The sequence below is a fragment of the Hemicordylus capensis genome, chromosome 3 (assembly GCF_027244095.1).
Source record: "Hemicordylus capensis ecotype Gifberg chromosome 3, rHemCap1.1.pri, whole genome shotgun sequence".
In the NCBI taxonomy this organism is placed as follows: Eukaryota; Metazoa; Chordata; class Lepidosauria; order Squamata; family Cordylidae; genus Hemicordylus; species Hemicordylus capensis.
Window position 1 is genome coordinate 101,340,796 of NC_069659.1, and position 13,373 is coordinate 101,354,168.

The 13,373-nt window shown below is 43.8% G+C and overlaps 1 long non-coding RNA gene across 2 annotated transcripts in view; it reads left to right on the forward strand.

The window, feature by feature from the left end:
- LOC128349082 (uncharacterized) overlaps positions 1 to 13,373 on the forward strand; it is a 70,690-nt gene that overhangs the window by 19,022 nt on the left and 38,295 nt on the right. Inside the window, exons 3-5 of one of the 2 annotated variants that reach the window (XR_008318547.1) lie at positions 2,215 to 2,400; positions 4,169 to 4,462; positions 9,343 to 9,415. This is a non-coding gene — a long non-coding RNA (uncharacterized LOC128349082). The remainder of the gene's footprint in view (positions 1 to 2,214; positions 2,401 to 4,168; positions 4,463 to 9,342; positions 9,416 to 13,373) is intronic. The other variant, XR_008318546.1, reaches the window with a different exon arrangement.

A 13,373-nucleotide genomic window follows, 5' to 3' on the forward strand; every position in this document is an offset into this window, starting at 1 on the left:
GTGTACAGAAGTTACATTTTCAGAGGCTTGGAAGTAGTACTGTAGAGTATCATTGCCTGTAGCGCACACATATTTATGTCCTCATGTTAGCTTTATATAGACATTATGTTGAACACTTGTATAAGTGTACACAGGTCCAGTTATCCACATATAAAGCCTTCACACACAAGCATCTAAACCTGGGTTATCTACCTCTAACCCAAGCTTGCATGCTCATGCGAACTTGGGCCAAAACCCCAGGCCCTGGTAGTCCAAACTGGGGTAACCCTGCTTTTAACCCTGGGTCTTAACCCAGGTTAGTGCAGAGCAGGGCTCCCAGTTTTGTTGATTTTGTTGATTGGTTTTGTTGATTTTGGCCACCTTCAGACTTAAGGCTGAACCGCAGGTCCAATGGACTCATGTTCCCATGCCCTCCTCTCCTCGCTCTCCCGTCTGCATTTGGACAAAATGTAGGGTGATCTAACTGCAGTCATGCTGACTACAGAGAGGCGGGGGAGCTGGCTGCTGGGGCTTCCTTGTTTAATGTAGAACAGCCCTGGCAGCCAATAGTAGCCAGAGCGAGGGAGGAACTTCCTTCCTGAACTCCAGTTGTGTGAGGGGGACACTATGGTGCCAGTGTTTGGATGTAACGCTGGCACTGGGCACTGACACTGGATTGGAATTCGGGGAGGGAAACTGCGGGCCCATTTCCCTGCTTAACTTCAGTTGCCCGCATTCAGACGTACAGCTCCCCAAACTGGAAGTTAAAGGATTAAGGGACCTCCAGTTTTGTGTTACATGTGAATGTGGCCCATGTGTCTGCTTTCCACTATGCAGGTCCAAGGAGCCAGCCACCATGTTTTTTTAGAGTGCTGCAGCTGGATGGACTGTGATCAATATGCATTCAGCACAGTCCTCTCTATGAGCATTGACTTGTAGTAGCTTGTATGGGGGGTTTCCTCACCTCCTTTCCCCTCATGGCCAATCAGAGCATGGCTGCTGATGTCATGGGGTTTCCCACCTCCTGGCTATGCAGTGCATTGTGAGAAGGTTCTCCTAATTCTTTGAGACCTTCTTGGCTCTGGGCTCATAGCTGTGGTGCCTATCTGGGAACGGGGCTGCAGAGCCCAGTGGAGGCTCTGCTCATCAGTGCTGTATGGGGTAAGGGCTCTTCCAAGTCCCAAACCACCCCCTTCCAATTGCATGCAAACACTCATTATGTTGAACACAAGTACAGTAGTACACTTCATACCTATGCCTTACATTTGCGGGACCTGTACCCAGGTTCACTTTTAACATGAACACACAAAAACACGTATAAGTGTACAGAAATCTGTACACTCATAATGTCTGAATATGGCTGTAGTCTCAGACCAAGTATTTCAAGCATTTTCTTGTTTCAAGCTAGAAAAGTTAAAACAAAGGCCAGGAATTATATCCAATAGTGCTTCAAAAGACATGTATATATTTTGGTGTGACTGTTGTGGGTATCTAATGGACAGTGACCATGGTGAGTAGCATACTCACACCCCCAACAATGCTTGAAGCTTCTTCTTTTTTTGAAGCTATGGCCTGGTTCACACCAATCTAGTTTTAATGTGGGTTACCAACATTCACATGATTGTGTAGACCCACGCCAAGGTGGTTTGTGGCCTGAGATGAATCTGAGATTCCTGCCTTGGCATGGGTTCATACAATCACACTAATGTTGGTAACACAGTTTAAACCTAGATTTGAATGATTGTGTGATCCAGGACACAGTAATGGTTGTTGTTGTTAAGCACATGTGGCTCTTTTAAAAGAGGGGGAAAGCTGCTCATGATCTTGCTTATGATCTTGACTGGTCTAGTCAATCTCATCATTTCATTAAGCTGAGTGAAACAGGGTAATGGCTTCAGTTAGGAAACTCAGCAGACAGGCTAGAATTACAGCACTGATAAGGGGGAAGTCATTCCTATTGTTCCACAAAAACAATAATCTGCACACCACTTAAGAATCACAGGTTTCCAGTATTTCCTTTTTTAAAAACAGTTAATAGCCCACAAACCAATATAGCCCCCCCCCCCGCCTTTTTGGCCACTTAAAAAGCTGTTCAAGAAGCTCCCACTTTACATCTAGAATGTGGATGTACGGACTTCTTCCTTGGAAGCTCATGTAATGAAGCTTCATAGCTGCATTCTTATCTGCCTTGGGTGGGGCTCTTTTCTGAAATCTGTGTTGTTGCTAATTTGGCAGACATGACAACCATTTACTGGGAGATCTCTGCTCCATCTCCCAGACAAAGACATTTCTGTGCTGAAAAAAGTGCTCTCTTCAGCTGATGAGGTAATTTCTCACAAATACTCAAGAGCCGACTGAGAATGACAAATGTGTCTGAAGAGTGAGAAACTGTACTGAGAAAGTCGAGGAAGATTTTTGCAGGTAGATTTAATATCAAAGTGAGTGTGAGATTCTTAACCCTTCTCTGCAGCTGCCCCACCATATTCAATTTCCCACAATATGTTTTCTTTTCAGGACAGATTTCCCTGATACCATTGATCACCATTTAAAAAATAATTACAAAATATTACAAAAACAATTGCATTAAGATTATTACAAAAGCAATTGCAGATATGTTGTATGATTAACCTTGGACTTGTGCATGAGTAACTTGTCCTATTAATTTCAAAGGAACTTTGGTTGAGTAATTTAATCAGAATGTCAGCCAATTAGTCGAAGATTGCTTCAACATGTTTGTATTTGCAACATCCCAGTTCAACATCCCAGTTCAGTGTGACCACACTTGCTCACATGTGTGCACTACCCTTGTGTGTATCTATGCTCTTTGATACCTTAGGTATCTATGTTCTTGGGGAAATTTAGCTCAAAATAGACCTTGCAAGTGTGCGTAATAAATAGACTGCAGTCTGGACACCAGTAAGTACCAATATTAGGGTACCCCGGAGGAGCATCAGACCCAGAGAAAAATAAAGAACTGATACTGATAAAGCAGAGAAACAATGCAAAATGTGTTATTTTGCAGCCTTGACATTGTTGCAGATACACAGGGAGAGATGAGAAGGGAGGGGGAGTGAAGGCTCTAATAGCCCTAGTATCCAGGCTTTTGGCCAATGAGCTGTCCTTTGCTCTTTGTAAACTTTTAGCTGTGCTGTTTTATGTTTTCAATGAATTATTTTTATCTTCTTGTTAACCACCCTGGAGTCATAGGATGAAGGGTGGGATATAATAACAACAACAACAACAACAACAACAATGGCAGATTTCTATACCGCCCTTCCAAAAATGGCTCAGGGCAGTTTACATAGAGAAATAAATAAATAAATAAGATGGCTCCCTGTCCACAAAGGGCTCACAATCTAAAAAGAAACATGAGACAGACACCAGCAACTGGAGATACTGTGCTGGGGGTGGAAAGGGCCAGTTACTCTCCCCCTGCTAAATAAAGAGAATCACCACGTTAAAAGGTGCCTCTTTGTCCAGTTATATTTCTTTAAATATAAAGAAACAGTAGCGGTGGTCATTAGAATATGGGCAGGAGGTAGGGGCAGGGAGAGGAGGCACACAGACAGGCAGAGGCTTCCCACAAGGAAAGTTCCCCCAAGGAGAAGATTTCCCCACAAAGGTGTTGCTAATGTGAGGGCAAGGAGAGGCAGCAGGCTGCCATCATGGCACCAAGGTCTGCGGTGCTACATGTTCCCATAGCTAGCAAAGGAGAGCACTGGGATTCCCTGGCAGCCAGGTGCAGTGGTTAGCCTGTGACAAGCCCATGTAGGGAATGATCCAGCCTCATGGTCTCTCCAGGGTTCTGCTCTGGGCTCCAGGGGGTCTCAGGCAGAATGTCAAAGGTATTCTCCCATGGCAAGCCCCTACAGAGTGTGATCCAAGGACTCTGGTTTCGAAGTGTCCAAGGCAGTCTAATGAAAGCCTCCCCATGCAAAGGACACTTTGTTCTTTAAAGCGCCAGGTGAAGATCTTTCTGTTCACTCAGGCTTTTTAAAATTGATTTTTTAAAAAAGTTTTAAAATGTTTTGCATTGGTTTAAGTATTTTCTATTTTAATTTATTTGTTTTGTGTTATGTGTTTTAATTGGATGTTTTTACTCTTGTGTTGTTGTGAGCTGCCCTGAGAACAATTTGCTAAGCGACAGCTAACAAATGAAGTTTTTTAAAATTATTATTAACAATTCTAGGCCCTGTAGTCCAGTGTTCCAGTTTGGGGCTCACCATGATTCTGTCTAGAAGGGAAAGCGTTTGGTACACAGCCAGGTAGATTCTGGAGCAGTAGCAGGCTGCTTGTGCCACCAGACTCCCACAACAGAAGATTTCTGCCCAAGAAAATTGAAAAATTGCAGAGTATTGAAAAAACATGATATCTTTATAACAGAAGTATTGTCTTAAAGGAAGACATTTGGACACCTCTGAAACAAATGAATAACAATTGTCCAAAGCAGATTGGAAAGACCCTTGGAAGTCAACTATACCAGGTACATTTTACATCCCCACATTTTCCACTGCATGTTGCTGTCTGTGCTCTGCCATAACCCATGGAATTATTTTAGTACTCAGTGTGTACCAAACTGTCCACTGTTCACTGTCCACTGTTCGGCTATATGTCCATAAAATATGCATTGTGGATCTTAAGCAAGCCATTAAATCATGAAGGCTTTTGATGTAAACACTTTCCCAGGGGCATGTACACTGGCATGTATGATGCCAGGCCAGGCTGACAACATAGTACTAGTCTTGGAGCTGAGCTGCAAGACTGGATCACATTTCCCCTCCAACCAAAGCCAGTCATTGTGTCCAAGAATTCCTGGCTCACAAAGACTTTTAATGTTCTTTTTAATGAAAAGGATATCCAGTAACCCAGATCCATCCCAATCCCTAGTCCCAATCTCTTGCTAAAAATTCCACTGGAGTTTCTGCCTTTTCCTTACAGATCAGAATTCAGATAGAAAAGCAATTCAACACAGTATGCATTCTTGAACCGGTAGCACTCTTCAGCTTAAACACAGAACATACTTCATATTGATTGTTATGTAAACAGTGATTTTTTTAAAAGAAATGCAGGAGTTACAATGCAGTAAATTCAATAGCTAGGGTTTAAAATATATAACATACAAATAAGAGACAGATCAGCATAACTCATTAACCTTCAAGGAAGTTCTCATGCAAACTCCTATACTTGGCACTAATATTTGTTCTGAATATCAGATTATTTCATGCAGTATTTCTCAAATGAGATAATGTCCAATAAGATGAATTGATTTATTAATAATAATAATAATAATAATAATAATAATAATTATTATTATTATTATTATTATTATTATTATTATTATTATTATTATTTACACAGTCAGACAGGTGTTATTGACTGGTTTGTTTTATCCAGACATCGATTCCTTCCCAAGGACTTGGGATGGCTGAATTTTATTGTCAATGGTTTTATCATCATCATCATCATCATCATCATCATCATCATCATCTATATATTTAATTCTCCTGGGTGAGCCTTGGAATGTGCGTCCCGGTGCCCAGCTGATTGGCTGGGTGGCAGAGGCACCTGATTGCTGTGGTGCACCCAGGAGAATTGGTCACCGCCGCAGCAGCAGTGACAGCCCGGCTGAGAGGCCAGGCAGCAGCGGCGGGCAAGGTGGCAGTGGTGGGCCTGGCCACAGTGGCCAGGCAGTGGCGGGCCCAGCCGCGGAGGCCAGGCAGTGGTGGCGGGTCCAGCCGTGGAGTTGGGCAGGGGGGAGGGAGGGCAAGAAAGAGTTGGGTGGGAGGGGGGGAGGGAGGGAGGGCAAGAGAGAGTTGGGCAGTAGGGGATGGAAGGACAAGAGAGTGGGGCAGGAGGGAGGGGGGAACAGCCGGCCCCAAAGAGTGCACAGATGTTCTGTGCGAGTCGGCTAGTTATTATTATTATTATTATTATTATTTAACATTAACTCGGATTAAATCATAGTAGTATTAATAATTTATTTTTGGTCACTGACCAGCAAAAACAGAAGAAAGATACATAAAATTCCTAAAAACACTTAAACATTTGAAAAAACAAACAAACAACAACTCAGTTTATAACAGCTATCTTCAGTAGATAGTAATACTTGATTATTCAGCTACATAGCATGGTCTTACAAATTCTTCTGGCAATTAGGCAGAACCTGGCAACTCCATAAGATATCTTATCATTATGGTCTGCTAAAAGATAACATATGTAAGAATCATCAGAACAGCCCAGATCATTTAGTAAATATGGAGTAATGTACAGACTACTAATGTCCCTATAAAAGTTACAGTATAATAGTACATGCACTGTTGATTTTATGGCTCCTGAATCGCAGGGACAAAGTCGCTCTGCAAATGGGACTCTGTTGAATCTGCCTTCAAGCCCTTCAGAATGTTGAACCATGCTTGGGTAAACACCCTGCAATACTTAGCCAATATAATCTAGTTAAGATATCTAGCAAGGCATGTATTTAAGATTTGATTTCCCAACACTGCTCCCCTTGGAATGAAACTTTGGTCTGTCTGCCATTCTACATCTGAGACTCTGTGTAAGCACCAACCTGGCATGGTCAAAGCCCATCGCTATTAATGCTTGTAGTTATAGGCCATAAGTGAGCAGCTTCTGCTTAAGTAAGCATTCCCATTTGGAAGCGAATTCGTCCACCAGCATCAACAGAGTCAACCCCAATGGATAAAAGTTTAGCTTAAGCCAAAACTTAAATATAGGAAGCCAGATCTTGGATTCTACCTTGGGGAGACCAGCCTCCAACTGAAAAACAGCACTGGAGATACCATTTGGAATAACTTCCTAAGGAGTTTGGATTGTACTGCTTCTAATACTGCAAAACTGGAATATGGTCCAAGTTTGGCACCGTATAACAATTGAGCCAGGGCTCTGGATTCAAACAACCTTATTACAGCAGGAATAAAACAGGCCCCTCCAGAGTAGAAAAAATCCAAAATGGCTGATATGGATCTACGTGTATTTTGTAGCAGATATTCAGAGTGGGCCTTATGGCTGCCAGAAAATTGAAAAACTATACCTAAGTACATGTAACAGCTGACTTGCTCAATCCTGCATCCATCGATAGACCAAGCCAGTGTCCTTGGGTGTTTTGCGATCCTTATGATTTTAATTTCGGTATAGTTAATTCGAAGGGCATGCTCCTTGCAGTAATGAGCAAGGGAGGGAATTAAATGCCCTTCTCAGGCCAGTTTGTGTTTGGGATAGGATTACGGCATTGTCTGCCTAAAGTAGTAGTGATACTGGTTTAGAGGCCTTTGGAGGATGAAAATCAGAGCTAGCTAAAAAGGCAACTAGGGAATTTATATAAAGATTAAACAAGAGTGGTGCTGAAATACAACCTTGTTTAACACCTCTATATGTTAAAAATTGCCGTGGAGAAATGGCCTGCTCAGGTACACCTTACTTTAAGACAGGTATTCTGGTACAGACTATATATGAAAAGAAATAGATGGTGGTCAACTGTGGAGGTTTTCAATATACGCCATAACATTTCCCTTGATATAAGATCAAAAGAATTTGAAATCAACAAATGCTGCATAAAGGGCTGTCTTAGCTCTTGAGGTGTATTTTTCTGCCAAATATTCTAGTATTAAAGCCTGAGCTATGGGAGAGTGGCCAGCTCTGAAACCTGCCTTCTCCAGTGCAAGGATATCTTCAGAATCAAACCAGTCTAGCAACTTCCCATATACTGTAGGTGTCTTGCCAGCGTGGTGTAGTGGTTAGAGTGCTGGACTAGGACCCGGGGTACCGGAGTTCAAATCCCCATTCAGCCATGATACTTGCTGGGTGACTCTGGGCCAGTCACTTCTCTCTCAGCCTAACCTACTTCACAGGGTAGTTGTGAGGAGATTCTTAAGTATATAGTACACCGCTCTGGGCTCCTTGGAGGAAGAGTGGGATATGTAAATAATAATAAATAATGCGTCTTACTTATAACTAGTGGGCCCGGGCACAGAGCATCTGTGCCTCAAGTGGGCCCGCCGCCTCTGGCCTCCCCGCGGCAGGGCCCGCCGCCGCCGCCTCTGGCCTCCCCGCGGCCGGGCTGGGCCCGCCGCTGCCGCATGGCCCGCTGCCTTGCCTCTACAGCCGGGCCTCCGCGGCCGGGCCGGGCCCGCCAGCCGCCGGCTTGGCTCCGCCCAGGCCCGCCGCCGCCTCACCCGGCCGGGCCCGCTGCCTCGGCTCCGCGGCCACCATGGCCGCCCACACTCCTGGCCTGCTGGTTCTCCTGGGTGTGCCGCCAGGACCAATCAGGCGCCCCCGCAGCCCAGCCAATCAGCTGGGCTGCCGGGACGCATTTCTCCTGGGCACACCCAGGAGAAATATATATATAGATGCTCAGGAGACTTATGGGGTGATAATTTCTAGGAAAATCCCTCTTGCCCTTCTTATAGATCAGGATTATGATGGCTGTGCTCCAGTCTTTGGGTATACGATCGATACGGTATATAGAAGTGAACAGCGAAGCTAAAACTGGAGCCCACCATTCAAGGTTTTTCTTTATGAGATGAGCTCTGGAGGTACAAAATCATTTCCAGGGACCTTCCCAGCCTAAAGTGACATGATTAGATTAGAAACCTCAATGCATGTTACCAGGGGCCATTCTAGAAGGGAGAATGTTAACTCCAAATCAAAATATTGGTCTTCTTCCTTAGCATAAAGCATATGGAAGTAATTTTCCCATGTTGTGGCTAGAATGAGGCAATCCAGTCGTGATGGGCTTTGGTTAGGGTAAGAATTCTGGGCAACATAGTGCCAGAAAAGAGTGGAATATTTTAGACTGGCAGATCTCTGAGCATTGCTCTTTTTGGATTTCAAAAGCAATTTATATTGTTTTTTCAAATGTAAAAGGTACTGAGAGGGAGCTAATGAGGCGTTCTCTCTATAGTTAGCATATGCTGTAACAAGTAATTGTTTAGTGTTATGACATTTCTGGTCGAACCAGTGGTGGGGGTGAGAGACTTGAGAAGAGGGTTTCTTTGAATGAACAGGTCGGAGGGCCTCAGGTTACTGTAATGCCCTGAATTATTGCTCTCCGGAACATTTAAAATTAGGCACGAATTTGAAGGCAATTGTCAGATTTTAAGACAGTTGCAGAGTAATCTGCTAGCTGATTAGACCACCTTATGTAAAAGGGGCCAGTTTCAGCTGTTAACTCAAGGTATATGGTTGGCTCTGTAAATGAGTGTCTATCAAAAGGTCTAATAGAAAGGACCACTGGGAGATGGTCACTATCAGGCTGGATATCGATTTTAAATTGATCTAAGAAGCTTAGTATGTTTCAGGAGACCGCAATATGATCGGGGGGTACTCATTTTGTTCCCTACCCAGAAAGAGAATTCTCCTGGATAGTCATCAGTCATGGCTCCATTTAAATTAGATGCTGTTTCCTCAGAGTTCGTTGGTAAGTTCATTCAGATTTATCTATCTATTATATTTATATACCACCTGAGATGTATATAAGAACATAAGAACAGCCCTGCTGGATCAAGCCCAAGGCCCATCTAGTCCAACTTTCTGTTTCACACAGTGGCCCACCCGATGCCACTGGAAGCCTACAGGCAGGAGTTGAGGGCATGCACTCTCTCTTGCTATTACTCCCCTGCAACTGGTACTCAGAGGCATCCTGCCTTGAGGCTGGAGGTTGCCTATAGCCCTCAGACTAGTAGCCATTGATAGACCTCACCTCCATGAAGTTATCCAAACCCCTCTTAAAGCCTTCCAGGCTGTTGGCTGTCACCACATCTTGTATAAGAACATATCTAGGCAGTAGAGGATTGGTCATTAAACCCATTTGGTAAAAAGGCAATTGTTTTCAGCAATAGGTTCAAGGATTGAATTTGAATGCATGTTATCTCATCTGAATAATACTGGATGAAATAGTTTGATGTTCAGATTGGTAAAAAGACCATTGTTTTCAGCAGAGAATGAGTTTAAGGATTGAATGCAAAGTCCCTTTCTAGGAGACCATTTATGTTTTTCTCCGTCGGTAGAGAGCAAAACAGGAAACAGAGAAACCCACTCCCAATATCTTATTGGTTGCAGACTGAGCTAGACCTGTCCAGGCAATCCCTACAGAATAGGCTTAGCTAATTGAGTTCTGTGTAAAGTAAACTAACAGGAAGATTGATCCAATTAAAACGTGACATTCCTACTTGCATGCATTCTATACCTGTAATGCTCCCATAACAACACAATATTGTCTAATAAATTGTGATGTTGGGGACCTACAAGAGTGGTAACCTGTTTTAATATCCATTTCCCAGTACACTGCAGGCACCTAGAGTCTTTTGTAAATTCTTGTGGTCAATCTCTGAGAAAGAGACAACAGCAGCATAATTTACCCCTATTTAGACATTATATTGTTTGAGTGTACAGGCGTTTGTATACATGTTTTTATTGGGGTTTGTGATTATTTAGCAAAGCACCAAGGAAGTTACCACTCCTGATACTGAGTGCAGAGTTTAGTTGTTGCAGCGATTTAAGTAACACGCATGGAGGTCACTGTAGAGTCAAAACTAAATTGATTTATTGGGGACGTACATTTGAGATAGGAAAGACCTATCCTATCTATCAGCTACATAATGAGGCGAGTCTCGCAATCAGTGAGACTTGCTTGAATGGGGTTTGTGGGGAGAGCAGGCTTACTTAGGCCGCTCTCCCTGCAGACTATCATTCCTGCAGCCCTGGGTGGCCGGATTGGCTGCCCACAAGACAGCCAGCTCTGTCACAGAGCCAGCGGGGGCTGCAGGGATTGGGGGCTGCATGGCCCCCGGAAGTTCCAGGATGCCCCGCACAAGTGCGCAGGGCATCCTGGAGAGACCCCCAGGGCCGGGAGGCTTGTTCCAGCCTCCTGGCGGGGGTCTCCCCATGCGTTGCTGCGCTGCAGCAATACACGACCAAGTAGATGGGGTTAGTGGAGTACTCGCTCCAATAGCCTCGTCTAAAGGGAAGGGGAATTAGGAGAGTTTGCTGCTGGGAGCCGCGTGGCTCCCATGGCAGCACACGATCCTCCGAAAGTGGGCTAGGTGCCCTTAGCCCGCTTTTGGTGGATCATGAGAGTCTTCTCAATGAATAGGTAGGGAGAGAGTGAAAGATGTTTCCATCTTCTCTCTAGGAGGAAAGGAAGAGGATTGAGTCACTACAGGAAGTACCTGAGGAGTCAAAGCAGAGGTCGTAGAGCAGAGGCAAGCAGGGACAGGTAATGAGGCCCTCACTAGCTACCTCTGCCCCTAGTGGTCATTAGGATAGTTGGTGCAAAAGGTCGCTGCACTGGAACTCCATCTCCGTTTTCGTGTTAATGACTGTACCTGCTTTCATTTTAAAAGTGAACCGGGGTACAGGTTCCTTCAAAAGCATGCACAGTACTGTTGCAACTGTGTTCAACATGATGTGTGAATAACTGTAACTTGTGTACAGATCTGTACCTATATACACTGTACACGTGTATGAGTGTTCAAAATTTCTGAATAGGGCTGTTGTGTCACTGCATGAGCGAAAAGACAAAGCACTCTCAAAGGGGAAAAAAGAAAAAGATATGGATATCTAGAAAGCCCACAGTGAAAGTGCTTCCCCCCCCTTGAAAATCATCATCATCAGCAGCAGCAGCAACATCAATTTTATTTATAAAGTGCCTATAATGAACATAAACAAGAGGAGAAATAAGTGGTGAAAAGGATGACTTCACCTCCCAAGCAGTTTTGGATGTAGGGAATTTCACACCTTCAGGAAACTAAAAAAGATGTTCTTGAAAGATAGGACATTGCTGAAAGAGAGGTGAAACTCATTGTTTCCAGTTTGTAAGCAACATTGGTTTTAAACAGGTCTTCTCAACTTTCTGTAGATGGCAAGACTGAAAATTAGAGGGTAATTATAAATCTATACATTCATTTCAGGAGATTTAAAATGGTCACATGGTTTTGGAGCTCAATAATTTGATTTCTCAATGTTTGAGATTGTTGATAGTGGATATTAAAATATAATTGCTATCCTACAGGAAATTGCAGCTGTGGAATCTGTATAGTTTTTAAGAGGCCATAAACACACATACCATTTCCCAAAATGTCAGGCCATTGCAATAAACTAATATAGAAAGTGTAGCCAAACCAGATTAATCTGGGAAGGCTGGATTTATTTTTTTTTGCAAAAGTTGCAGCCATGGACAGTGATCACACTTCAGTTCATCCATAGAAAAACAACCTCGATAGTTCTCTTGCAAGATCTTCCACCCAAAACATGTCTGATTAGCTCACATTCCCCCTCAGACTGCTAGTTTTAGGCTTCTTTTCATGTAGCAGAATTGGATGTTGCAAATATGATGCTTCCACCCGATATTGCTACTGATTATTTATCAGGCAAGCACAGCTGTGGCTTCTGCACACATGTCCAGCTTTGCGGGTCTGGTGAACAGTGTGTGTGCGTGTGTATGAATTTTAACTGTGGGAAATGGTCCTGTTTAGCACAATCTGAGACAGTTAAACTTTTCTGCAAGTTTCTAATTAATGAAATCTCACACTAGCATGCAGGAAGATGGCAAACATGCCGACACAGGAGTGACAAATACCAAATGGTGGTGTTTTCCATTCAAGTATTTCTGTAAATTGCCTCCCTGTAAAGGGGAAATTTCCACACGAATCCTGTAATTTCCGTTTAAATTAGGCCATTTTCATAAGTGACATTTCCCATGTTTGTAAATGGGTTGACAAGAGTTTTAGTCTCATGAGAACTTAAGTATGAGATTTGTACTGGTGGGAGCTGCTTTCCCATCTATAGAAATCAATAGAGAGGTGAAATGGATGGCATGAAAGACGTTCCAGGGCAGGCTAAAAAGTATTATTTGTCCCACTTGTGAAAAATGCCCCCTCTGATGAACCAGCACGTATTGCACACTGAAGCAAAGCAACATAGCCCCGAAGTTTATTGCTTTGTGACCTTCTCAGTTATGTTAACTGAAAAGTCATCCAAGGATCGCTGAGTCAAGACTTCTGTTTTGTAGGGAGTAGGGATGGGCTGGACACACCACTTTAAGACTATATCTATTGAGAAGTGGCATTTCCATGAGGCTGGGTGAGGCAGTAACCTCAGGGGTGGGTGTGGGGAGGGGCCCCTGTTATCTTCTGTGCCCTGCTCATTTTCCCTTCCTTGCCCCTCTCCCCCACCCCACTGCCTTGAGCAAGGAATGCCCCTGCTACCACTACCTGAGACTAAGTGCTCCTATATTGCCACCACCGCCTTGGCAGCACAGATGGAGTATGCTGAGCATCCACCCACAGATGGAGAAGTATCATATGGTCCTTTGCCTCAGGCAGCAAAATGCCTTGGACGGTCTCTGTATCTACTCTTTACTCTTCCTCACTGAGTAT